The following is a 26,413-nucleotide window of genomic DNA, read 5'->3' as shown; positions in this document are numbered from 1 at the left end:
ACAGAATATTGACAATTCAACCCTCACAAGCACAGCTTGTAACTCATAGTTTGATTCGGAGCACTGATGTAGGAATTTGTCATTGCTCAAATTCACTGAAGCTTAAGGTCAGATTAGTCACCAGTGGCTGTTTTGCTGAAAAAAAAATCATTTTTCTTTCCTGCTCCTTTAACAGTTCTGAGTTTCCTTAAAGACCTGGACAGAATAAACTCAGGATTAATTCCAGGTCTCTGACTTCGGAAAGCGCCTGACTCGATGGATACAAATTGCAGATGGCCAACTTTGATAATTAAAAATGCAAATTATTCAATGGCAATATTGTATGGGAGAAATACCAAAGCTCGGACACGGGGAGCAGGTCACATTCTTAATTGTAGAAATATTTCTTCAAATGTCACAGACGTTTGGAGGACACTTCAATGAACTTGGAGGAAGTTTGTGGGGAGGGTGTACCTGAGCAGGAAGGAGGAACACAGAGAAGTGCTGAGGTTGGGGTAGAGGAGATTAACCCATTTCTTTAGCAATTTTACCAGAGCCACATTGTCCAGAAATATAACCTCAATATTGATCTGAAAACAATTTCCCATTTATGTGTTTTAGATGCTTCAATGGTGATGCTATCATTTCAGACAACAGTCTCTGTTATAAATTTTCTAGGGAGGCAGCCCAGCAGACACTTTAATGTGAGTGCTATTGTCTGGAGTGGCATTCATCACATTGCACTAAAAATTTTGAAGAAATCAATGATTCTCCATCATTCCTTTTTCACACTGCTGCATTCCAAATGAAGCATCATGAAAACATATCAAAATTATTTCCGATCAACCTTGCTTCCTCATGGTTACACAGATGCCTGGCAAACTTTGATACCCACCCACCCGACAATCTATACAGCCAAAATATCTGCAGCTGTAAGTGCACATGAAGCACAAATTAAGAAAAGGATTTGCATCTACAAATGACTTGTAAACATTGAAAATAAATTTTGATTCCCAAAATGCTCAGTATTTCAAGTCCCCATTAGGTCAAAGTCCACATGAATGACTACACTAGATGGTTTGCTTTCCAAATTTTCAGAGAAAATATGTAGGACACTCCAGTTACATAGGCTGGTGCATTTGACGGGAGGTGGGAGGTTTCACAGTTTAGCATTGTTGCAAGTTAGACCACAAGGTCTGGATGTTGAGGGCCAATCAAATTTTCACTGAACATTTTAAAATGTTTTCTATGGATCAAAGGCTGAAATGTGTCATTGATTTAATTACTGGCAATGGCCTCGGAGGGATTAAAGCTGTTTCTTTAATGTGATTTTTATCGTCTCGAATGGTGACATAATCTCTCAAGAGCTACTATATTCACAGCAATTTATTTTCATGTTATGTATTACGAATGAAGCACAGAAGGATGAAACTTACTTTGAAATGTCTGCAGTCGCTTTCGGTGAACTTGGTTCTTCATCTTTCTCAGAGTTTGGGCCATCAAAGGTTTTGGACCTGCAATTAGTTAAGACCATAAGACCATAAGACAGAGGAGCAGAAATTAGGCCATTCGGCCCATTGAGTCAGTTCTGCCATTCAGTCATGGGTGATAAGTTCCTCAACACCATTCTCCTGCTTTCTCCCCATAACCCTTAATCTCCTTGATAATCTGTCTCAGTTTTAAATGTACTCAATGACCTGGCCCCCACAGCCTTCTGTGGCAGTGAATTTCACAGATTCAACACTCTCTGGCTGAAGAAGTTTCTCCAAATCTCCAATTGAAAAGATCTCCTCTTTATTCTAAAAGTGGGCCCTCGGGTCCTAGTCTCTACTACCAATGAAAGCATCTTCCCAACATCCACTCTGTCCAGGCCATTCAGTATTCTAAAAGTTTCAATTAGATCACCCCTCATCCATCTAATCTCCAATGAGTGTAGTCTCAGAGTCCTCAAACGTTCCTCATCTTTTAAGCTTTCCATTCCCTGGACCATTCTCATGAACTTCCTCTGAACCCGTTCCAGGGACAGTGCATACTTCCTGAGATATGGGGCTCCAGTCTGTACGCAGTACTCCAAATATGGCCTGACCAGAGCATGATAAAGCCTCAGAGGTACAGCCCTGCTGTTACATTCAAGTCCTTTCAAAATAAATGCCAACATTGCATTTGCCTTCCTGACTATATAAGGCAAAAATTAAAGACATTGTAAACAAGCACTTGCACCCAGAAATGGCTTCCTTACAAAATGAACATTGAAAAATTTCATGTGGAATCCATAAGACCATAAGATAGGGGGGCAGAAATAGCTCATTTGGCCCACTGAGTCTGTTTTGCCATTCGATTCTGGCTGAGCTCTTTCTCAAGCCCAATTTCCAGCCTTCTTATCGAAACTTTGATCCTCTTATTAATCAAGAACCCTTCTCTCTCTCTTTCTTGAATAGACCTAATGACTTGGCCTCGATGGCTTTCTGCAATATTTTCCTCAGATTAGCCACTCCTTGACTGAAGAAATTCTTTCTGACCTGAGTTCTAATGGTTGGTCTCTTCACTCCACGACTGTGCCCGCATGTCCTAATCTCTCCTACTCGTGGAAACATCTTCTCCGTTCCACGTGCAATCCTTCCAGGCCTCTCAGTATGCTGTAAGTTTAAATGAAATTCCATCCCATCCTTCTAAACTCCATCCTGTACAGAACCAAAACCCTCAACCACTCTTCAAATGACAGGCCCTCCCAAGTTTTCAAGTACTTATCAACTGGATTTGTTAAACAGGCAACATTTCTGATGTATGTAACTACAATAGATCGAGATTTGTTTTTCCCCCTCCAAGCTTTAACTGGTGGTTATACAAGTGATTGTGACTGAGTCTGGAAGAGTAGCTGGGGGGAAGCTGCAAGGAAGAAGGAATTTCACCTTTCACACAAGTTTTCAGAACACCACGGTCTGTTTATTTTTGGGCAATGGGGGAGGTGGGGCATGTAATAACACTGGAAAGCAGAGAGTTAGAGAGTCAAGTTGTTCAATACGTTTACCTGCATTGCATAGTCCAATGTTTGGAAAAGAAACATTCCAATAAAGACCGTGTGTAATGCATGCCCAATTATTCACTGGCAATTAAATTGGAGGCGGGAGGATTAGGATAATGGCATGGAGGGAGTTTACCACCGACACATTGCAAAGCTATGTTGACATGGGTCAGTTCTCTTTGACACCTGGACTCTCCTTGACTTCTAAGGTCTGCCTCCCTCATTTCCCTGACGGCGCCCACCTACACAACCTCAGTGACAATCAGCATTAACAGTTGGGCTGAGAAAGATGCTGATCTGCCATCCCTTTCTCTGGACCAGCAGCTGTCAAAACTGAGCCAAACCGTCAACTGGTGAGTAATGCCGGCAGCAATCTCTGTATTGGTCACCGCTGGAATCGGCCAAGGCCTCCAGGTTTCAGATCCAGCAGAAGGCCTGCAGCATGAACCACAAGCTTCCATCTAAAATTTCTTTTTACAACACTAAGAACAGAGCAAATATTAGAACAGCCAACTGTTTCTTTAATGTAAAAAAAAACTACGGACGCAGACAATCTGAAAGAAAAGCAAACGTTTCAGGAGAAACTCTACAGGTTTTGCAGCATCTACAGACAGAAAACTGAGTTCAAGTGAAGCCAGGTGACACTTCTTCAGAGATGTGAAGTTCGGAACAGGGGAACCTCAACTCAAAGCGTCCACTCTGCTTTCTCTCCACAGATGCTGCTCAGTTTCGGGAGACAGCCTCTACGTAATGCTCCTGAAAATGCCAGACCTCCAGCAGTTGCCCTTCACATAGTTGTATTCTGATTAAAGCATCATTTCCTCACACATTGGATCAATACTTACTTTCTGATCTCAGCAAATGTCTTTGGAGGATTTGGATTTTCAAGCTCCTCACAGCTCAGAATGTTAGCATTGTTCCCGTTGCTGAAATTAGTTGTGAAAAATGTCATTTTAAACAAACACTTGTACCCAGTAATTCTTAGCTCATCGGCAGTTTCCTTTGTATTCCTTGTACTCTGAATAAAGCAAACCTTAACCACTTATTGTATTCAAACTTACTCTTTCATGACAGATTTTAGAGTGCAAGGTTTCCCATCTACCTTGTAGTCTGCACTTTCAGGCGATCTGCAAATGGTCCTAAAAGTGTTATCAAGTAAATTTGAGCAAACATCCACATCCACAAAAAAATTATCTCCACACACCTGAAAGACATTGAGTCGGCATTTTGTGCCACTGACAGCTAATTTTGTAGCAGCAGGTCAAGACGCAACTACAGAATATGACAGAGATAATGGGAACTGCAGATGCTGGAGAATTCCAAGATAATAAAATGTGAGGCTGGATGAACACAGCAGGCCAAGCAGCATCTCAGGAGCACAAAAGCTGACACTTTGGGACTAGACCCTTCATCAGAGAGGGGGAATGGGGCGAGGGAACTGGAATAAATAGGGAGAGAAGGGGAGGCGGACCGAAGATGGAGAGTAAAGAAGAAAGGTGGAGAGAGTATAGGTGGGGAGGTAGGGAGGGGATAGCTCAGTCCAGGGAAGACGGACAGGTCAAGGAGGTGGGATGAGGTTAGTAGGTAGATGGGGATGCGGCTTGGGGTGGGAGGAAGGGATGGGTGAGAGGAAGAACCGGTTAGGGAGGCAGAGACAGGTTGGACTGGTTTTGGGATGCAGTGGGTGGGGGGGAAGAGCTGGGCTGGTTGTGTGGTGCAGTGGGGGGAGGGGACGAACTGGGCTGGTTTAGGGATGCAGTAGGGGAAGGGGAGATTTTGAAACTGGTGAAGTCCACATTGATAACATTAGGCTGCAGGGTTCCCAGGCGGAATATGAGTTGATGTTCCTGCAACCTTCGGGTGGCATCATTGTGGCAGTGCAGGAGGCCCATGATGGACATGTCATCTAGAGAATGGGAGGGGGAGTGGAAATGGTTTGCGACTGGGAGGTGCAGTTGTTTGTTGCCAACTGAGAGGAGGTGTTCTGCAAAGCGGTCTCCAAGCCTCCGTTTGGTTTCCCCAATGTAGAGGAAGCCACACCGGGTACAGTGGATGCAGTATACCACATTGGCAGATGTGCAGGTGAACCTCTGCTTAATGTGGAATGTCATCCTGGGGCCTGGGATAGGGGTGAGGGAGGAGGTGTTGGGGCAAGTGTAGCATTTCCTGCGTTTGCAGGGGAAGGTGCCGGGTGTGATGGGGTTGGAGGGCAGTGTGGAGTGAACAAGAGAGTCACGGAGAGAGTGGTCTCTCCGGAAAGCAGACAGGGGTAGGGATGGAAAAATGCCTTGGGTGGTGGGGTCGGATTGTAAATGGCAAAAGTGTCGGAGGATGATGCGTTGTATCCGGAGGTTGGTAGGGTGGTGTGTGAGAACGAGGGGGATCCTCTTAGGGCGGTTATGGCGGGGGCGGGGTGTGAGGGATGTGTTGCGGGAAATACAGGAGACGCGTTCAAGGGCGTTCTCGATCACGGTGGGGGGAAAGTTGCGGTCCTTGAAGAACTTGGACATCTGGGATGTGAGGGAGTGGAATGCCTCATTGTGGGAGCAGATGCGGCGGAGGCGGAGGAATTGGGAATAGGGAATGGAATTTTTGCAGGAGGGTGGGTGGGAGGATATGACGATTGGTCTCCCCGAAACCCTCAACGGTAGTTTGCAAGATAAGACCATGAGACTGGAGTGTGGAAGTAAAGAGAGAGAGAGAGAGAGGGAGAAGGATGCAACAAATCCATTTCTGAAACATTTTATATTTGTTGCAAAGTCTAAGAATATCTCAAACAAGGAGCTCCAGGCCCAAATATAGAAAGGCAACCAACTTTCCAGTGAAGAACTTCAGACAGCGTCTCTACATACAGGGCTGAATGTCCCAAGTCAACAGGCCTTGGCCTGAGACATGACATTCTTGGCAAAGTGGAGGGGAATTCAGGAGGAAAGCTGAACTCTCTTCTGTACCATTATACTGTATTGTCAGAGGTGGGCAAAGTAGCTGGTTTAATGACTCACTGGGCATGAATCACGTCACCAGCTGACAGCCACTTGTGTCTGTCTGTCTGTCTGGTAAATATTAGAGTTCCTCAACTCCCGCAGTGGACATTGGCCTGCAAATCTCTTTTGTATAAGCTCGGCAATGACACTTGTAATGACAGCTAAGAAAAGATTGCAGCTCTGCCTCTGTTTCATCCTTTTGTCAACTGTTTTTATGAAAAAAAGATCACCCTTCAGATTTAGTGTGTTCATGGACAGCAGGAGGTTTTTCTTCAAAACCTTCACAGGAGATTTGAAAGACACCACAGGCAGACTGAGGGGAGGGGATGAGGTAGGAACCTCAATTCTTCAACATGTTGTATCCTTAATTCAGAGTTCAGCGATCTAAATGTTTGGCGACAAATGAAGATCTGAATAGTGAATGGATGAGCAATTTTTTTCACTGAACACTTTTGGATCTTTTCTGTTGACACAGCTTTTCTTTTTAAACAAACAAAATCTGTGTAGATTTTTGATACAATCAAGCAACTTTGTTCATGTGACTGCTGCTGTCTAGTGTTTGCTGCATTGCTGTGGGAGGAAGGCCCTCCACAGATCTTACCGGAAGTGCCAACAGGTTTTTTAACATTGTTGTATTTTGGATGAAACTTAATTAAGTCACACATTGGACTAAAGCTTACTTTGTGCTCACTGAATCGATTACTGGAATCTCTTCTGCCTCTGAAGTGTCAAAGCTTCCATATCTGCAATTGGTCAGACAGCACAAACTCAGTGATTTTAAACAAGCTTGAATCTACAATTTGCATTCAACCACTGAAAAACATCTGAAGGTTTGGGATTTCGGCATTTGAAGCCTTGATTACCGAGTTTGTTAAAACATTACATTGAAACTTCAATTTGGCATTTTACAGCATACCTGCCACATCCCATACAACAGAGAAGAGTAAAACATTCAATGTGGTTCTGTCTCATCTGATCGTAACTTCAAATCTACATTCCTTCCTATCTGAGTGACCTTTCACTCCCTTGCTCTCAACAAGTATCTATTTATCTTTGCATTTACAGTATTCCAGCGCTCTGCTTTTACCATCTTTTCAGGAAGAAAACTTAAAAGAATACCCACATTTTGAGATATTTTTAAAAACCACTGTTTTAAGTTGACAACCACTGAATTTTAGACACTCGCCCTTCATTCTAGTCTCTTCTGTAAGGGGAAACACCGTCTGCATATCTACCCTGTACAAATGCTCAGGTTTTTTTCTTTCAATCACATTGCGCCTCCTGCCCTAAACACCGACTGATGCAAGCCTTGTCTGTACAAAATTTCCTTGTGAGGCAAGTCACTTAGTCTCGGTATTATTCTGGGAAACCTGTTGTGAACTGCCTCTCATATATTTACTTCCATCCTTAAATAAGGCTGGCCACCACAAACAAAAACATTCAAGATATGGGCTCACCAGTGATCCCTAATTTTGTGTTTAAGTTCCTTCATGATAAAATGAAAACATTTATTTGCTTTCCTAATTACTTAATGTATCTGTACATAAGCAATTTGTGATTCATGCACGAGGATACCCAGAATCCACTGGATCTCAGAGCTATGCAATCTCCTTCAACAAAAAAAAACTGCTATGCTTCCTGCCAAAATGGACTTCAAATTTACCCATGTACAACTGTCTTTGTCAGATCTTTGACTACTTGCTCAACTTCTCTTTCTCTGCAGTACTCTAATGTCCTCTGAGGTTAATTTTTTAATGCATCTTTGTCTCTTCAGCACATCTGTCAGCCATAAATTCATTCCTTCGTAAGTCATCGACTGTTCGTCAATACTTCGAAAACTTGGCCAGAAACAGATTATTAAAATTATATTGAAATTATGTGATCCGAACAATTTTGAGCTCCAGTTAATTCTCTGTCTCAAATAAACACCTAAGTAAATGAGAACACTCATGCAAAAAGGGATGAATTCCTTGGATCTAATTACAGAAAACTAAAATAACTGTAGTATCTAGTCAGCCTGTTTCTCCCTTTCACGACGGATATAGGAAAATCTTGAAAGGTAGGATGTGTGTAAGGTGAATGGATACTATTAGCATCCATTGAATTATGATGATCTTTTAGCCGAATTCAAATGGTTGACTCAAACACGAATCTTAAACACAACATCTGTCCAATTAGTAAAATGGATTTGAACTTTCGAATGGCATGGAAGCCATTTTGTTGTTGACTTTTTAAAATCTCGCAAGGATCTCCCTGCAAATGGAAACATTTACCAAAAGACAATAGACAAGTCAGTGATCTAAGCAGCCAAAGTAATACACAGTTACACTGTGAAAGGAGGAGATAGTAAATATAACAGATGATTGTCTTAACCAGAACTATCTCAGAGCTTAATGAGAGCCAACCTCCTCAAATTTCAACAAACCACATTTTGCTGAGATTCCTTCATTTTACAAATTTTTCGCTTGACCTTTAAAAGAATACCATCATCTAAGATGACTACAGGCACAACACAAAAGCAAATAAGAAAGTAATAACCTGCGAAGAATCTTTCTGCACTATTGAACCTCTGAGAGATGATCTGAGACACATGAGTGAGCTGTCATGTTTAAAATTCGAGGGCAAGTATGGGTCATCTTTTTCTTTAAAACTCAAAAGCTTACTGCTGGAATTATTCTGCTGGAACATTTATTTACTTGGGCAAAGAAAGAGAATATTTTGGCCACAGGCAAAAAGAGAAACCCAAATTCACTTTTGAAAGGACCAGCTGGATCATTTCTGCAATCCATTGGGTTCATGCAAGCCAGCTCATTAGCTTACTGCTTTGAAGGAAAATCTAATCACCTCTGGTTATTTGCTGATCTTCTCAAATTTTATAAGCATAGCACATTTGTGAAACTTTTCATCCCCGGGGTGTCCCTATAATGTCAGAGGCACATCAATTGAAGGTCAGCAGTGGTGAGAATCGCTTTGTCTCTGAACTGAGTTTTGATCAGTTACCCCAAAAAACCATTTGTGAATTGCATAAACTGTTAAATACGCACCAACATTCGGAAAACTAATGTATTAAAAAAAACTGAGGTGACAAGAGAAACCATCACTGATGTCATTTGAAAAATATGCAACCCATTATTACAGAATTGCGGTACTCCTGCATATTTCAGTGGTAAACAGACATTCATTTGACCAACATTTCAGTTTTGCAAAAAGGCTCCTCATACTGCATTCAGCTTCCAAACTTTTATTGTTATGCCCAACACAGACTTACAGAAATTGATAGATTTTTTTCAATTAAAATAGCACTCTTCCATTCACTACATGCAGAAACTTAGACATCCCAAACATTGTTTCAGGAAGCTCCAAACTACATAAAAAGCATTGAAGGAAGTCAACGTTACATTTTATCCTTAATCTCAAGGTCTAGTCATTGTCCTAACACATTCACTGCACTTATTAAACTTTGTGTTGTACTGGGTCAAAATCACTTCATTACTGCGAAAAATTAATCAAAAATACTTTGCCACCTGTCTCTGTATTATGTTTTGTGAGTATGTTTTATTCACTATTGTCCCAAACCACTAGCGGGGTGCTTAATCATGATTTGTGCCACCATTTGGGATCAGGGATATTGGAAGGGGATAGGGGCACAAAACAGGAGAACTGAAGGACTGCTTTGCCTTGTTGTAAGCAAACAAGTTCATCACAGGATGTTGTCAAGGATTCCTGCAGGAAATGGGAGAGCCCAAAGTAGTTACAAGTTCATCTTCGAGAAAATAAAATCTAATGTAAATGTCGGGGAAGCAGAATGAACGTCACACACTGGATTTCCACATCTCTTTTCTTTTCATTTTGAAAATTAGAACAGTTGTGTATTGCCCGTGAAATCATTCTGACTGCACTAATATGGCACAATATTTTGTGGGTCCTTTAAATCTCTTATGCATGCAAATCCACATTTAGCAAGAGATTACTGAATGCTGCAAGGCACCTGAAAATGTTTGCCAGTCTCCTTTCCTTCTACACTTCCCTTCTGAAGTACCTATATTTAACTCTGCACACATTGGGGTCATCAATAATCCTCATCATTTGTACCATTTGCCACTCTCTCCTGCTTGTGGGAACACTCTGAGACTGTCACTAAACAACCTCCTGCTGTAAGACAGACTGCTGTTTCATTGCAGTTTTGCCTAAACTTGTGTTGAAATTTACTTGCTGCAAACGCCGTCTTGTTCCTTATGAAGTTGGACCTCCTCCAAATCAAAATTATTCTGGATTGTTCCTTCCTCTCTTCTGGAGCCAAAATAAATATCTTATGATATGGTGCTTCCTGAAATGATCCATGCCTGATATTTGATCGATAGTGTGTGTGTGTGTGTGTGCACAATAATTATAGAAGTGGTAGTGCAGGTTGAAGATATCATCAGGATTCTGAACTTTAAAAATTGGAGCATTGTATGAAAAACAAATATGTTCTGACAAATCATTATAAAAAAAACTCCTGATATGCCCTCAACTCTGGTATTTACCAACCACACTTCAGGAAGGGATTTGAGAGGGTGCACAAAACATTCCCAAAAAATATTACCAGAGATGACAAACTAGACAGCCCTGTGGAGAGGCTGAAGAAGCTCGGGCTGCTCTTGGAGAAGACTAAGAAGTGATTTTAAAAGTGTTCAAAATCATAAGGGATTTGGTTAGAATGGAAAAGAACAATCGGTTCTTTGTGACAGAAGGTTTAAGGAGAAAAGGACACTGATATAAGATGATCAGCAAAAAGAACCAATGGTGACAAGGAATTTTTTTTTTCAATAGCCTATTCAGGAACTGGAAAGCTCTGCCGAATAGTGTGGTGGATGCAGCTTCAATTGCGGTCTTCAAAAGTGAACTACAATTTTCGAAAGGAGAAGTTTCGCAGTATTACACAGTAAAAGGACTTAGGAGTGAACGTAGGCAAATCCCTCTTTGAGAGCTGGTACAAACATCAAATCATTGTCTCTGGGCTATTACCATTTGATGGCTGTATAACATTGCACAAACTGCTAGCTCCCCAGCTATTTCCTACTGCTTTGTCATATTCTGAATCATGATTCACTTTGTCATGCATGCATTAAACTTACTGAGCAATTATTTCGCTGGATCCTGAAGAACCACAACTTCCATTTTCCTCACCATTTGCACTGTCAACATTTCCAGAACTGCAATTGATCAAAGAGAACAAATTAAGTCATTTAGAACAGGCAAACTCGTCCAGAATTAAATCCAACCCAATTCAACAACAAAAAATCACAGTCTTGAGAGAGGGGTTCTTTTGACTTCCACAGGATGCCCACAGGCCTTCATACTGAGGCAGTGCTGGGGTGGGGGTTGGAAGAGACAGAGCAGGGCAAAAAGGAGAGAAAACCATTTCTTCAGTATTTCACCCTTGTTGAAAGCCGTTTCTGCGCTGTGCAAGAACTTGATACTGAAAGACAAGCAAAATTCAATCTACCATTGAAAAGCTTTGAAAGTTTTATGCTAATTCAACATTATTCCATCTCTTAAAGTAAGCCAAACATTGCCGAAGCAGTGAAGCAGTTGCTTCATGTGATTGCTATTGTCTGGATTGGTGCTCACTGCACTGCCAATTGGGGTATCTTCCTGAGGCAACCCTGACATAATCTTACAGCAATACCCAACAGTTTGCTTTCACAGTATTAGATCCCAAATACCATACAACAGGTTTAATCTGTCGTCACATCAAATTTACTTGTCAATTACTCCTTCAGTTTCTGACAAACTTAGGTTTCCACCCACTACACAGTGTGACATGTCAACATTTTCACAGCTGCAACTGGTCACAAAACACCAAATAAATCATTTTACTTGTGCACATGATCACATTTTTAATTTCTGGCACTCTTATCTTATTTTGGCTGTGAGGGGGAGCCAGTGGGTAGATGAGGTGTAAAGAGGTCAAATTAAGAACCTCTGCACTGGGACAGACAATAAACATCCCAAAAGAGAGGATTTAAGTTTAACTTCCTCATCTCTGGCAAAGAAACTCAAGCTCTTTACAGACTATTGACAATTCAACCCTCACAAGCACAGCTTGTAACTCATAGTTTGATTCGGAGCACTGATGTAGGAATTTGTCATTGCTCAAATTCACTGAAGCTTAAGGTCAGATTAGTCACCATTGGCTGTTTTGCTGAAAAAAAAATCATTTTTCTTTCCTGCTCCTTTAAAAGTTCTGAGTTTCCTTAAAGACCTGGACAGAATAAACTCAGGATTAATTCCAGGTCTCTGCCTGACTCCATGGATACACATGGCAGATGGCCAACTTAGATAATTCAAAATGCAAATTATTCAATGGCAATATTGTATGGGAGAAATACAAAGGCTCGGACATGGGGAGCAGGTCACATTCTTAATTGTTAGAAATATTTCTTCAAATGTCACAGACGTTTGGAGGACACTTCAATGAACTTGGAGGAAGTTTGTGGGGAGGGTGTAGCTGAGCAGGAAGGAGGAACGCAGAGAAGTGCTGAGGTGGGGTAGAGGAGATTAACCCATTTCTTTAGCAATTTTACCAGAGCCACATTGTCCAGAAATATAACCTCAATATTGATCTGAAAACAATTTCCCATCTCAGTGTTTTGGATGCTTCAACGGTGATGCTATCATTTAAGACAAATGTCTCTACCATGAATTTTCTAGGAAAGCAGTCCAGCAGACACTTTAATGTGACTGCCATAGTCTGGAGTGGCATTCATTACATTGCACAAAAAGTTTTGAAATCAATGGTTCCCCATCATTCCCTTTTCATACTGCTCCATTCCAAATGTTGCAGAATTAAAACACATCAAAAGTATTTCTGATCAAACTTGCTTCCTCATGGTTACACAGATGCCTGGCAAACTTTGATTCCCACCCACCCGACAATCTATACGGCCAAAATATCTGCAGCTGCAAGTGCACATGAAGCACAAATTAAGGAAAGGATTTGCATCTACAAATGACTTGTCAACATTGAAAATAAATTTTGAATCCCAAAATGCTCTGTATTTCAAGTCCTCATTTGGTCAAAGTCCAGATGAATGACTACACTAGATGGTTTGCTTTCCAAATTTTCAGAGAAAATATGTAGGTCACTCCAGTTACATTGGCTGGGGCATTTGACGGGAGGTGGGAGGTTTCACAGTTTAGCATTGTTGCAAGTTAGACCACCAAGGTCTGGATGTTGAGGGCCAATCAAATTTTCACTGAACATTTTTGAATGTTTTCTGTCGATCAAAGGCTGAAATGTGTCATTGATTTAATTACTGGCAATGGCCTCGGAGGGATTAAAGCTGTTTCTTTAATGTGATTTTTCTTGTCTTGAATGGCGATATAATCTTTCAAGAGCTACTATATTCACAGCAATTTCTTTTCATGGTATGTATTACGAATGAAGCACAGAAGGGTGAAACTTACTTTGAAATTGTTGCTGTCTCTTTTGGTGAACTTGGTTCTTCATCTTTCTCAGAGTTTGGGCTCTCAAAGATTTTAGACCTGCAATTATTTAAGACCACAAAACCGAAAGACATAGGTGCAGAAATTAGCCATTCGGCCCATTGAGTCTGTTCTGCCATTTAGTCATGGCTGATAAGTTCCTCAACCCCATTCTCCTGCTCTCTCCCCATAGCCCTTGATCCCCGTGATAATCAGGCACCTATCTGTCTCAGTTTTAAATTTTCTGGCCTCCACAGCCTTCTGTGGCAGTGAATTTCACAGATTCAAAACTATCTGCTGAAGAAGTTTCTGCAAATCTCCAATTTAAAAGGTCTTGTCTTCATTCGAAGGCTGTGCCCTCGGGGCCTCGTCTCTCCTACCAATGGAAGCATCTTCCCAACAACCATTCAGTCCAGGCCATTCAGTATTCTGAAAGTTTCAATTAGATCACCCCTCATCCTTCTAAACTCCAATGAGTACAGTCTCAGAGTCATCAACCGTTCCTCATATTTTAAGGTTTCCATTCCCTGGACCATTCTCGTGAACCTCCTCTGAACCCGTTCCAGGGACAGTACATCCTTCCTGAGATATGGGGCACAACTCTGCATGCAGTACTCCAAGTATGGCCTGACCAGAGCCTTATAAAGCCTCAGAGGTACAGCCCTGTTTTTAGATTCATGTCTTTTCACAATAAATGCCAACATTGCATTTGCCTTCCTGACTATATAAGGCAAAAATTAAAGACATTTTAAACAAGCACTTGCACCCAGAAGTGGCTTCCTCACAAAAGGACCATTGAAATATTTCGTGTCAAATCCATAAGACTATAAGATTTAGGGGCAGAATTAGCTCATTTGACCTCCTCAGTCTGCTTTGCCATTCAATTCTGGCTGTGACGTTTCTGAAGCCCAATCGCCAGCCTTCTTCTGAAACCCTTGATCCCCTTATTAATCAAGAACCCATCTCTCTCTATATCTTAAATAGTCCGAATGACGTCGGCTTCCTGCAATGTTTTCCTCAGATTAACCACTCCCTGACTGAAGAAATTCTTTCTTACCTTCGTTCTAAAGGTTGGCCTCTTCACTCCGCGACTGTGCCCACATGTCCTAATCTCTCCTCTGAGTGGAAACATCTTCTCTGTTCCATGTACAATCCTTCCAGGCCTCTCAATATTCTGTAAGTGCCAATGAAATTCCCTCCCATCCTTCTAAACTCCATCCTAAACTGAACCAAAACCCTCAACCACTCTTCAGATGACAAGCCCTCTCAAGTTTTCAAGTCCTATTCAACTGGATTTGTTAAACAGGCAACATTTCTGATGTATGTAACTACAATAGATCGAGATTTGTTTTTCCCTTCCAAGCTCTAACAGGTGGTTTGCAAGTGACAGGAGTTGAGTCTGGAAGAGAAGCTGGGGGAGTTGCAAGGAAGAAGGAATTTCAACTTTCACACAAGTTCTCAAAGCACAATGGTCTGGATTTTTTTGGGCGATGCGGGGAGGTGGGACATGTAATAACACTGCAAACAGAGTTAGAGAGTCAAGTTTTTCAATATATTTACCAGCAGTGCACAGTCCAATGTTTGAACAAGAAATATTCCATTAAAGACTGTGTGTTAATGCATGGCCAATAATTCGCTGACAATTAAATTGGAGGTGGGAGGATTAGGAAAATGGCAGGGAGGGAGTTTACCACCTACACATTGCAAAGCTATGTGACATGGGCCAGTTCTCTTTTTCACCTGGGCTCTCCCTGACATCTAAGGACTGCCTCCCTCATTTCCCTGATGGCGCCCACTTACATAACCTCAGTGACAATCAGCATTAACAGTTGGGCTGAGAAAGATGCTGATCTGCCTTCTCTTTCACTGGACCAGCAGCTGTCAAAACTGAGCCAAACCGTCAACTGGTGAGTAACCCGGCAATAATCTCTTCATTGGTCACCGCTGGAATCGGCCAAGGCCTCCAGGTTTCAGATCCAGCAGAAGGCCTGCAGCATGAACCACGATCTACCATCTAAAATTTCTTTTAACAACACTAAGAACAGAGCAAATATTAGAACAACAGCCAACTGTTTCTTTAATGTAAAAGAACAAACTACAGAAGCCGACAAGCTGAAAGAAAAGCAGACATTGCTGGAGAAACTCAACAGGTTTTGCAGCATCTACAGACTGAAAACAGAGTTCAAGTTGAGCCAAGCGACACGTCTTCAGAGATGCGAAGTTCTGAACAGGGGAACCTCAACTCAAAATGCCCACTCTGCTTTCTCTCCACAGATGCTGCTAAGTTTCAGGAGAAAGTCTCTCAATAATGTTCCTGAAAATGGCGGCCTCCAGCGGTTGCCCTTCACATAGTTGTATTCTGATTAAAGCATCATTTCCTCACACATTGGATCAATACTTATTTTCTGATCTCAGCAACTGTCTCTGGAGGAATTGGATTTTCAAGCTCCTCACAGCTCGGAATGTTAGCATTGTTCCTGCTGCTGAAATTAGTTGTGAAGAATGTCATTTTAAACAAATACTTGTACCCAGTAATTCTTAGCTCATCGGCAGTTTCCTTTGTATTCCTTGTACTCTGAATAAAGCAAAACCTTAACCACTTATTGTATTCAAATTTACTCTTTCATGATAGATTTTAGAGTGCATGGTTTCCCACCTACCTTGTAGTTTGCACTTTCAGGTGATCTGCAAATGGTCCTCAAAGTGTTATCAAGTAAATTTGAGCAAACATCCACATCCACAAGTAAATTATCTCCACACACCTGAAAGATATTGAGTCGGCATTTCGTGCCATTGACAGCTAATTTTGTAACAACGGGTCAAGACGCAACTACAGAATATGATGATTGGTCTCCCCCAAACCCTGAACGATAGTTTACAGGATAAGACCATGAAACTGGAGAGTGGAAGTAAAGAGAGACGGAGAGAGAGAGAGACAGAAGGATGTAACAAATCCATTTCTTCAACATTTTATATTTGTTGCAAAGTCTAAAAATATCTCAAACAATGAGCTCCAGGCCCAAATATAGAAGGGCAACCAACTTTCCAGTGAAGAACTTCAGATACTGTCTCTACATACAGGGCTGAATGTCCCAAGTCAACTGGCCTTGGCCTGAGACATGACATTCTTGGCAAAGTGGAGGGGAGTTCATGAGGAGAGCTGAACTCTCTTCTGCACCATTATACTGTGTTGTCAGCAGTGGGCAAAGTAGCAGGTTTAATGACTCACTGGGCATGAATTAAGTCACCAGCTGAGAGCTGCACATGTCTGTCTCTCTGGCAAATATTGGAGCTTCCCAACTCCTACAGTGGACATTGGCCTGCAAATCTCTTTTGTATAAGCTCAGCAATACCAACCGTAATGACAGCAAAGAAAAGATTGCAGCTCTGCCTCTATTTCATTCTTTGGTCAACTGTTTTTATAAAATAGATCACCCTCCAGATGTACTGGGAGTAGGTTTTTCTTCAAAACCTTCACAGGAGATTTGAAAGACACCACAGGCAGACTGAGGGGAGGGGAGGAGGTAGGAAAATCAATTCTTCGACATGTTGTATACTTAATTCAGAGCTCAGCTATCTAAATGTTTGGCGACCAATGGAGGTCTGAATAGTGAATGGATGAGCAATTTTTCACTCAACACTTTTGGATCTTTTCTGTTGATACAACTTTTCTTTTCAAACTAACAAAATCTGTGTAGATTTTTGATACAATCAAGCAACTTCATTAGTATGACTGCTGCTGTCCAGTGTTTGCTGCATTGCTGTGGGAGGAAGGCCCTCCACAGATCTTACAGGAAGTGCCAGCAGGTTTTTTAACATTGTTGTATTTTGGATGAAACTTAATTAAGTCACACATTCGACTAAAGCTTACTTTGTGCTCACTGAATCGATTACTGGAATCTCTTCTGCCTCTGAGGTGTCAAAGCTTCCATATCTGCAATTGGTCATACAGCACAAACTAAGTGATTTTGAACAAGCTTGAATCTGCAATTTGCATCCAGCCGCTGAAAAACATCTCAAGGGTCAGGATTTCGGCATTTGAAGCCTTGATTACCGAGTTTGTTAAAACTTTGCACTGAAACTCCAATTTGGCATTTTCCAGCATACCTGCCACTTCCCATACAAAGAGAGAAGAGTAAAGCATTCAATGTGGTTCTGTCTCATCTGATCGTAACGTCAAATCTGCATTCCTGCCTCTCCTAATGACCTTTCACCTTATCTCCCTCAACAAGTATCTGTTTATCTTTGCATTTACAATATTCCAGAGCTCTGCTTTTACCATCTTTTCTGGAAGAAAACTCCAAAGAATACCTACATTTTGAGAGATTTTAAAAAATCACTGTTTTAAATTGACAACCACTGCCCTTTAGACACTCACCCTTCATTCTTGTCTCTTCCGTAAGAGGAAACATTGTCTCCATGTCGACCCTGTACAAATGCTCAGGTTTTTTTTTTGTTTCAATCACGTTGCCTCTTCCTTCCCTAAACACCAACTGATGCAAGCCTTGCCTGTGCAAATTTTCCTTGTAAGACAAGTCACTTAGTCTCGGTATTATTCTGGTAAACCTGCTCTGAACTGCCTCTAATATATTTACTTCCACCATTGAAATATACTGACCAATACAAAGAAAATCATTCAAGGCATGGGCTCACCATTGATCCCTAATTTTGTGTTTAAATTCCCTCATGATAATATGAAAACATTTAATTGCTTTCCAAATTACTTAATGTGTCTGTGCATGATCATTTTGTGATTCATGCACGAGGATACCCAGATTCCACTCTATCTCAGAGCAATGCAATCTCCCTCAATAAAAACAAAACTGCTATTCTTTCTGCCAAAATGGACTTCAAATTTACCCATATACAACTCTATTTGTCAGATCGTTGACTACTTGCTAAACCTATATTTCTCTGCAGTATTCCGAAGTCCTCTAAGGTTAATTTTTTAGCCCATCTTTGTCACATCACCAAATCTGTCAGTCATAAATTCATTCCTTCAGAAGTCATGGGCTGATCGTCAACACTTGGAAAACTTGGGCAGGAAGAGATTTTTTAAAATTATACTCATACTATACGATCCTAACCATTTTGAACTCAAGTTAATTCTCAGTCTCAAATAAAAACCTCAGTAAATGAGAACACTCACGTAAAAAGGGATGAATTCCCTGGATCTAATTACAGAACACCAAAATAACTGGAGCGTGTAGTCAGACTGTTCCTCCCTTTCACCACGGATAAAGGAAAATTTTGAAATGTAGGGTGCCTGTAAGGTGAACGGATACTATAAACATCCGTTGAATTATGATGATCTTTTAGCCGAATTAAAATGGTTGGCTCAAACACTAATCTTAAACACAACATCTGTCCAATTGGTAAAATGGGTTTGAACTTTTGAATGGCATGGAAGCCATTTTGTTGTTGACTTTTTAAAATCTCCAAGAATCTCCCTGCAGATGGAGACTTTCACCAAAAGACAATGGACAAGTTAGAGATCTAAGCAGCCAAAGTAATAAACAGCTACATTGTGAAAGGAGGAGACAGTAAATATAACAGATGATTGTCTTAACCACAGCTACCTTAGAGTTTAATGAGAACCAAACTCCTCAAATTTCAACAAACCACAGTTTGCTGAGATTCCTTGGTTTTATGAAATTTTCGCTTTACCTTTAAAAGAATACCATCATCTAAGATGACCACCGGCCTAACACAAAAGCAAATAAGAAAGTAATAATCTGCGAAGAATCGTTGTCCACTATCTCACCTCTGAGAGATAACGTGAGACACATGAGTGAGCTGTGATGTTTCAAATTCTACGGCAAGTATGGGCCATCTTTCTTTAAAAACTCAGAAGCTTATTGCTGGAATTATTCTGCTGGAACATTTATTTACTTGGGCAAAGAAAGAGAATATTTTGGCCACAGGCAAAAAGAGAAACCCAAATTCACTTTTGAAAGGTCCAGCTGGATTGATTTCTGCAACCCACTGGGTTCATGAAAGCCAGCTCATTAGTTTACTGCTTTGAAGAAAAATCTAATCATCTCTGGTTATTTGCTGATTTTCTCAAATTTTATAAGCATAGCACATTTGGGAAACTTTTCCTCCCCAGGGATATCCCTCTAATGTCAGAGGTACATCAATTGAAGGTCAGCAGTGGTGAGAATCGCTTTGTCCCCGAACTGAATTTTGATCAGTTACCCCAAAAAACCATTTGTGAAGTACATAAACTGTTCAATCCTCACCCAACATGCAAAAAAACTAATGTATAAAAACTGAGGTGACGAGAGAAACCATCACTGATGTCATTTGAAAAACATTTCACCCATTATTACAGAATTGCGGTATTCCTGCATATTTCAGTTGGAAGCAGACATTCATTTGACCAACATTTCAGTTTTGCAATGAAGGTTCCTCACCCTGAACTCAGCTTCCAAACTTTGATTGTTGTGCCCAACACAGACTTACAGACAATTGATCAGAGATAATGGGAACTGCAGATTCTGGAGAATCTGAGATCACAAAGTGTGGAGCTGGATGAACACAGCAGGCCAAGCAGCATCTTTGGAGCACAAAAGCTGGGTCTAGGCCTGACACGTCAGCGTGTGTGCTCCTAAGATGCTGCTTAGCCTGCTGTGTTCATCCAGCTCCACACTTTGTTATTACAGACAATTGATAGGCTTCTTTCAATTAAAATAACATTTTTCCATTCACTACACGCAGAAAATTAAATATTCCAAACATAGTTGTAGGAAGCTCCAAACTACATAAAAAGCATTGAAGGAAGTCAACGTCACTGTTTATCTTTAATACCAAGGTCTAGACATTGTCCTAATACATTCACCACACTTTTTAATCGTTGTATTGTACTGGTTCTCGATCGCTTCATTATTGCGAAAAAATAATCAAAAATACATTGGCACCTGTCTCAGCATTATGTTTTGTGAGTATGTTTTATTCACTTCTGTCCCAAATCACTAGCAGGGAGCTTAAACATGATTTGTGCCACCATTTGGGATCAGGGATATTGGAAGGCGATGGGGACACAAAACAGGAGAGCTGAAGGACTGCTTTTCCTTGTCGTAAACAAACAAGCTCATCAGTCCCACTGCAGTCTCTCTTTATGAAGGACGTCAAGTCTAATTACTTTTAATCAAGTTATTCACACTTATTTTGACACATGACATAGGAGATAGAATTTGAATCTGGACCTTTTAGGCAGAAGATGGAGGATAAAACCATCTGTGTGAAGAATAAAATCTTCCATTGTACTTTAAAAAATGTGGACTTTTCTGATGAAGCTGGATGAAAGTTAAAGCCCAAATTTGCAGAGCTTAACGTCCAAGGGATTGGGGTGCAGGTAAGTTCGTGTCTTCAATGAACAAAAAATAGTCTCCCTTACTGAGGGTTGGATGGAGATTCTCAGTTTACTGAGAGTTGTTTCCATTCGGCTAGTTTCAGCGATTCATTGCCAGAAGGATTAATAACAAAAATTACTCGACAGAACATACTTTTCTATCATTACATTGAAACAAAGGAGATGCTCATAAGATTTATGCTCACTTGTCCAGGAGGATGTACAACACACTTTCAGCAGTGGCATATGGTTTGTATGTCGAAAAGAAATGCGGATGTAGAAACGCTCCTTGTTCATGAGAGCGATTACAAAATTTTCGACGAGTCTTTTTGAGGTCTCAGAGTTAAGAATTTGAACGTTGGAGGTATCGACAGCGAGATGTGATGGAAGCTCATCTCCTGATGCCTACAGAGAGTACGAATTTAAAAAGTAAATGTGATGCAGGAACAACGTTTATTTGTATAGATCTCTGACACGGTAGAAATATTTCAAAATGCTTCACATTTACATAATCATTTAAAAATCGCTCCAAGATTCATGAAGCTAAAACTAGGGCAGGTCACCAAAAGCTTGGTCAGAAAGATTGGTTTTGAGGACAAAGAGGAGATGTTTTGGAACAGTGTCCCAGAACTGGGTAGCTGAACGCACCAATGACAGAATAAAGAAGATCAAGCATGCAGGCAAGATCAAAGTGGCCGGAATTAGAAGTGCAAAGATATGAGCATTGAAGGGTTGGAGGGGAATACCATTGATGAGGAGACACAATATGTTCAATCCAATGATAAAGCAGCTGGTCACTTCATTTATTACTTGAACCATTCGAAGAAAATACAAAGTTAAAGTCAAAACATCACAGAAACATGGCCAGCTAGATTCAAATAAAACAGAAATTTGAGCCTTGGAGTTATTTTGTATCGATCTCAAGAATATTAAACCATCATTTTAAGTAAATAAACATTTAATATTAAATCCCTTCAGCTGACCACCCACTATTTCTCAATTTCTACTTCAATCCAGTCATCAGACGGGCCGGAAAGTTTCCACAACAGAGTAAATGTGGAATTATGTGCAGCAACTTCTGTCTACAGCTCGAGGCCACAGCAAGCTACCGGAAACAGGACAGTCCGGCTTCGATCACATTTGAACTCTCTGCTAACATTATCACTGACCTCACATTTCTGAACAATATTGTTTTTAGGAATCTAATTACTCTTGAAAGCAAGCTTACATAACTGGTAGGAAAACAGAGAGGTGTAAAATGTTTGCTGACTTGGAGGAAAATAGAAGGAGGGAGAAACTGAAGATAAAGGAAAGCTATGTTTTTTTTTGTTCCACAGCTCTCTTCCAATGTGCTGCCTAAGGATGATCATACTTGATACTGTGGAGGGTGCAAAAGAAATTAAGAACTCTCACAAAGAACTTCATAGTTCAAATCGCATCAAGCACCCCTATATCAAATTCAGTTTCCTTCATGTCAGCAGATGAATATACCTTTGGGATTGGGCAGGGGTCAGGGTGGAGCATGTCAGCAATGGAGGGAATTGGAGCACTCTTTAAGGAGCCTGATTTGAAATTTGAAATCCAATGTGAACCTCTCAACTTTGCCAGAGTAGCTGGCCGGTTCTGTCAGAATTATGAATTGTCTGTAATCACTGGAAATGTATTTCCAAGACTTGTTCCAAGTAATACAAAATTGGACAAAATGTGTTTCAATTAAATGAAGTTGCCGTTTTAAGAACTTTACCCCACACAAGTATAAAAAAGCATGACTGAAGAAAAGCATAACCTTCAAACACAGATAACAAAGTGTGGAGCTGGATGAACACAGGAGGCCATGCAGCACCTTAGGAGCACAAAAGCTGATGTTTCGGGCCTTGACCCTCCATCAGAAAAGGGGGAGGGGGGAGAGGGTTCTGAAATAAATGGGGAGAGAGGGGGAGGCAGATCGAAGATGGATAGAGGAGAAGTTAGGTGGGGAGGAGACAGAGAAGCTTCGAGGCAGGAATGGAGCCAGTAAAGGTGAGTGTAGGTGGGGAGGTGGGAGGGATAGATCAGGCTGGGGAGGTCGGATAGGTCAAGGGGGTGGGATGAGGTTAGACAGAAGGAAATGGTGTGTGGCTTGGGGTGGGAGGAGGGGATAGGTGAGAGGAAGAACAGATTAGGGAGGCGGGGACGAGTTGGGCTCGTATTGGGATGCTGTAGGGGAAGGGGAGATTTTGAAGCTCAAATTGTTTATGTGTCACCATATTTTGATCCAGTAAGACAAATAACATTAAAAATAAATTGATGTTTTATGACCATGCTGACAATCTCAGCAAGAGAAATTATGTAATGTCCATGTTTAAATATTAAAAGAGCAAAACTATTGAATGGTTGCAATACGTTACTCAAATAAAAGCTACCAGCTGTCAATACATTGCTTTCACCATTTTTAATGGTGAAATCTCTGTTCCTTCCTCTCTCACCCTACTACTCATTCCTTCCATCTGTTCTGCTGTTGTGGTACCAGGCTATCAGCTCCCCTACTCAAATTTACTTCATAATCATTCTTCCCGCTCCTTTCCTTCCCATTCATTGCACGGTGTAACAGAAGAAAGGGCAGGATATCTATGGAAGGATGTGCCCTTCAGTGTTCTAAGTTTTCACAATGCCAGCAAAAAGGAAAAAAAAACGAGCACAGTAAATCACAGTCCCTCAACGCACAGTTTTTGCGGCGATAAATCAAAACTGGTGCATTTTCACAGCATATTGAACATATGCAATTAGTAAGCAATCAACAGGCATGGAGGAAATCTCTCAAGCAGATATTAATATGTCAATAAAAGCAGGATGGAAGAGTTGAAGTTAATTATGCAGTGGAGAAAATCAACTGAAGTGTGCACATTCAGGTTTCAAATATTAAGTAGAGTTCCACATGAACATCGTTTTATTTACCTCTCGTAGTCAAAATGCCACAACACACTAGCTTGCCTGACAGATGACATGTTCTCTTCTTGTTTTGAATTCAGGAACTGATTTGCAAATCTGGTTCAAATTTGGACTTTGTTAACTGAAGGTTGCCAGGCACAGCATGTGGCAGAGCAGTGGAAAGTGGCCAGTGATTGAAACACCATCTAATGTCCACTCTTAACCCCTATTAACACACTCCAGTTTGTGGCTATAAGTTAGTTCTCGTCATGATGATTGTCAAAAATTTACGAAAAACATGACAGTTATTTTCACCACCCCCACTACACGACATCAAGGGACACAATTCCTCTTCATGATTATATCATTGTTCTACGTTCATCATGAATGTAAATTGGGTGACTATTCTATCTCAGTCTTAAATTGAAAAGAAGAATTTGCACGTTGCTTACTTAATTAATACCAATTAGAAAAGTTTGAACAGATCTCTATCCTAGTACACAGCATACTTTTGTTACTCCATTTGTCTGACAGTCTGCTTGCTGAATATCTCAGAACTTAAACTATATTTTCTGAATTCATAGGAATAAGGTCTCTTGAGCTTGCTCCATTGTATCACATCATGATGTGTTTCTCTCTTAACTCCATTTATCCACCATTTATCCATTTGCCATGAATACACTAGCATAACATAAATGGCAGTCTTGAAGTTCTGAATGAACCCAACAGACTCCAACTTCAGAAGCTCCAACGGACAACATTTTTGGAAAAATGTCTGTCGCCAGATTTCACACCGATCGGACGTAGCTTGGATTTGAAAAGTGCAGCAATAGATATTTCCTGACATAAACAGTCAGTGATTATCACAAGAAAAACCCGCTTGTCTGTTCCAAAGTGACCCACCTTTCGAAAAGAAAGTCACCATTATCACACCACATCATAGGGCTGTGCTCACATGAGTGAGAGAGAGAGACAGCTGGTGATTGTTTAACCTGCATGTCAGGCACGGAGAGAAGTTGATAAGGACAAACCCTCATTGTCAACACAAATGTTTATTTACTCTTTCAATATCACCTTGTTCTTCCTTAGAACAATTGAAACTTTAAAAGGCCAAGTGAGCAGACGAGAGCATCAGCCTTCAAATATTTCAGCTCCCTCAGAATGAAATGGGACAAACCTGTTACCAAATATATAAAACATCTTGCACATCGTGGAAGAATGTGCGAGTGAGTGTGTGTTGGATGATATATCGGAATATGAAGAATAAGTAATCAGGGGATTGGAATTTGTTGTGTGTGAAAAAGCAAGGATAGTACATACCATTTTTATTCAGAGTAGTATGACGGAAATCTGACTGCTTCGGCAAGCTGACTGACCGGAAATAATAGTCAAATCTATAAGAGAAATGAAAACATCATGAGAGACAAAACAAAATTAAACACGTAAAGAGAAAGACAGCCATAAAAAAATTAAATACTGGACCAAAAAAGATAAAATGCTGACTTCAGTGTAGTTACATCTGTCCATGATCTGTTTGCTCTTCTGATATCATGTTGCTCTTGCTTAGAAAACACAACTTTAAAATCCGAACTAAGCCAACACGGACGTCAGGTTTCAGACTTTTTAGGCCACTCAAAATAAAAATCAACAAAGCTTTCACATCAATAAATGAATAAAAATCACTCTACACAACCTGGAAGCACTGTCGCAGAATATAAAGGGAGTAACCCAGAGTCAAAGCAAGGGAGGCTGCCTTCATGCAGGATAGGTTCACCAAGAGCAGTCTCTGGCATTAATACAGGGAAATGGGCACTGCCAGATGGACACCCGAGGCAGTCAGCTTCTCAGAGTCCACAACACTGCAGTCCAGTGAGTGGGACACAGTCAGCCCAGTGGGAGACCGAACCCGGTGTGGGGAGTGGGGAGAAAACAGCTGGGAGACTGTAGAGACATCAGTTAGATGTCGGGTCACCTATTGCTCAGACTGTCAAGGTCGCACAAGGGGGCTGCCACATCAGTCCTCATTGTGCTCAGTGATATTACACTGAGAACTGTCTGACTCCAGGGTCAGGCTGCTGTCATTGATGCAAGGCTGACAACTACTACTTTTCACAGGTGTCATGGACCGCTGCTGTTTTAATCTCGTCGGATATGGGAGGCACGGTGGCTCAGTGATTAGCACTGCAGCCTCACAGTGCCAGGAACCCGGGCTCGATTCCAGGCTCAGTCTGACTATGTGGAGTTTGCATATTCTCCCCGTGTCTGCATGGGTTTCCCCTGGGTGCTCCCACAGTCCAAAGATGTGTAGGCTCGGTAGATCGGCCGTGCTAATTTGCCCGTAGTGTTGAGGGTTGTGTGGGTGAAAGGAAGATGGGTCTGGGTCGGATGCTTCAAGGGGCGGTTTGGACTTGTTGGGCTGAAGGGCCTGTTTCCACACCGTAGGGAATCTAATCTAATTTAATATGTCAGAGATGAGTATGAGCAAATGGAACAAAGGAGCAGGAATATTTCCAAGATCACAAAGTGTGGGGCTGGATGAACACAGCAGGCCAAGCATCTGCAGTTCCCATTGTCTCTAAAGGTAAATTTCCATGTGAGGTCTGGAATAAGTGAGTCAATGCCTGACTGAACACAGGGAGACAAGGAACTGGATTGAAGCTTGTGCTTTGTGAAAAATTAATGATAACTCATACCTTT

The 26,413-nt window shown here is 41.2% G+C and overlaps 1 long non-coding RNA gene across 1 annotated transcript; it reads right to left on the bottom strand.

Annotated features, from left to right (window-relative positions):
* Positions 1-17,304: 17,304 nt before the first annotated feature.
* LOC132209385 (uncharacterized) lies at positions 17,305-25,112 on the bottom strand. Its single transcript, XR_009445476.1, has 3 exons — positions 25,037-25,112; positions 21,016-21,214; positions 17,305-17,389 (listed from the first exon to the last, which is right to left on the bottom strand). It is a non-coding gene; the product is annotated as an uncharacterized LOC132209385 (long non-coding RNA).
* Positions 25,113-26,413: the final 1,301 nt, after the last annotated feature.

This window comes from Stegostoma tigrinum, unplaced genomic scaffold, assembly GCF_030684315.1.
Source record: "Stegostoma tigrinum isolate sSteTig4 unplaced genomic scaffold, sSteTig4.hap1 scaffold_90, whole genome shotgun sequence".
NCBI lineage: Eukaryota > Metazoa > Chordata > Chondrichthyes > Orectolobiformes > Stegostomatidae > Stegostoma > Stegostoma tigrinum.
Note: the sequence above shows the minus strand (reverse complement) of the source record. Positions and strands in the feature narration are given on the sequence as shown.